Source organism: Salvelinus sp. IW2-2015, unplaced genomic scaffold (assembly GCF_002910315.2).
Source record: "Salvelinus sp. IW2-2015 unplaced genomic scaffold, ASM291031v2 Un_scaffold3903, whole genome shotgun sequence".
Lineage (NCBI taxonomy): Eukaryota > Metazoa > Chordata > Actinopteri > Salmoniformes > Salmonidae > Salvelinus > Salvelinus sp. IW2-2015.
In genome coordinates, this window is record NW_019945177.1 from 2,509 (window position 1) to 4,942 (window position 2,434).

Genomic DNA, 2,434 nt, shown 5'->3' on the forward strand with positions numbered 1-2,434 from the left:
ATTATTTTATTTTGCAGTACTGTAGATAAGCCGTTTCTGTTACAGTAGTGCAGAATATCACGTTTACAAGTATTGGTTCAGAAAACACTTCAAAATGTGGTATTACAATATGTACACACTTAGCACAATACGACCACTTTATAACCACTACTTACGTCAAATGTCATTCTTGATTAGCACGTATTTACATTTGTTACTAACAAGACCGTATTATAGTGTCGAGTAAAAATTACTACAAAATATTTTAAAAAACAGACATGATAAAACAATTTAAAGTATGTGTGCCTTGTTTCATATCAGTTTAACTGAAACCGTGGTACAGAGTTGTCTGGGTGAACGAGTTCACTGGTGCATCAATGGTCCAATACTTTGTCGATACCGTTAAAAACACAGCTGGCCGTGGATAGTAACCGGTTAGAGTTCACCGCCAGTCATTATCCATATTAAACAGCTCTCCCGTATGACATGTATGCTCATTCTAACGGGGGGGGGGGGGGGGTCTTACGGTGTCAAACCATATGTTCTCCTCCATCTTTGTAAAGACAACCTAATACTCAGCATTGGTCTTCAGCTTTTATCGTGGAGGTGGGCTCCACTACTCTGAACTCCCTCACTTTCTCAGTCATTTCCCAACACAGAGTGAGAAATAGAGGTTTTAAAAACTCGTGATTGTTCGAGGACCACTGTTTCCATAATCCAGGGTCCGTATCCACAAAGCGTCTCGAGGTAGAAAAGTGTGTCGTAAGGTGCTGAGAATAGAACATTTACTCTACCCTCTGACGGGTAAAATAAAAGCTAGGACATTACAACCTATTTAGTCCATAAGGGTCCTAACCTAGTTGACCAGATACCCTACTTTACAGTACTAATCGAGCTGACCTCACCAAAGTTTAAGAGTTACCCAGCAGGTGTCTTGGCTCATTTAAAAAAAGGCCTGCAACATGTTTGTTGAAAGTTAATTATGCCTGCAACATTGTTAAATAATATGCTGCAACATGTTAAATAATATGCCGTGCACATTGTTAAGTGAATATGGCCTGCCAACATTGTTAAATAATATGCCTGCAACATTGTTAAATAATATGCCTGCAACATTGTTAAATAATATGCCTGCAACATTGTTAAATAATATGCCTAACTAATATTGGGCCACTGACGGTATTTAGGGCCTACGTTAACTTTGATTGGGTGATGAAAACGATACAACTTTTTATGCAACATTATCAGTAAGAGACTTGATGCCTACAGTACTGTACAAAATACATTTAGAGTYGTTATCCAGGAGTTCAGAGTGTTAGGAATAATTAGGAGTAGACAAAGTGATCGTGTCAGATGAATTCTATCAAGTGTTTTACCATTGCAAGATTTGATGTACAGTCACATTCATCTGGGTGTCTGAAACGTGCTATACAGTTCACAGCTGGCCATGCCTCTTCGTGATTGGTGACATTACTGTTGGGTAGGGATAGAAGACGGAGAGTGAATGAACAAAGCATGCACAACATGCTTTGTTCATTCACTATAACCTGCCTTATACAATGTAAAAGGCTTGGACACTCAGGTCAAAGTTTTCCTCTTTCGTTTATGTAATCTTTTTTATTTTTTTATAATTTTTTTTTGTCATTTAGCAGACGCTCTTATCCAGAGCGACTTACAGTAGAGTGCATACATTTTATTACATTTTACATACTGAGACAAGGATATCCCTACCGGCCAAACCCTCCCTAACCCGGACGACGCTATGCCAATTGTGCGTCGCCCCACGGACCTCCCGGTTGCGGCCGGCTGCGACAGAGCCTGGGCGTGAACCCAGAGACTCTGGTGGCGCAGCTAGCAGCTAGCACTGCAGCTAGCACTGCGATGCAGTGCCCTAGACCACTGCGCCACCCGGGAGGCCGATGAGCAAACCATTACATATAACACCAAAACGAGATGTCCGTTAACAATGTCTGTGAGAAGGACAGATCGTTGTACGGCAAGCAATGCAATTACAAGGTACCCTGTTCAGAGTTCCCATCTATTTAAAATGTTCTGGTAAGTTTGCTCCTAGCTGGCCTCCCGCGTGGCGCAGTGGTCTAAGGCACTACGTCGCAGTGCCAGCTGTGCCACTAGAGATCCTGGTTCAAGTCCAGGCTCTGTCGCTGCTGGCCGAGACCGGGAGCCCCATGGGGTGGCGCACAATTGGCCCAGCGTCATCTGTGTTAGGGGAGGATTTGGCCGGCAGGGATGATCTTGTCCCACCGCCACTAGCGACTCCTGTGGCAGGCTGGGTGCAGTGCATGCTGATATGGTCGCCAGGTGTACTCGCACAATTGGCCCAGCGTCATCTGTGTTAGGGAGGATTTGGCCGCAGGGATGACTTGTCCACCGCCACTAGCGACTCCTGTGCAGGCTGGGTGCAGTGCATGCTGATATGGTCGCCAGGTGTACTTTT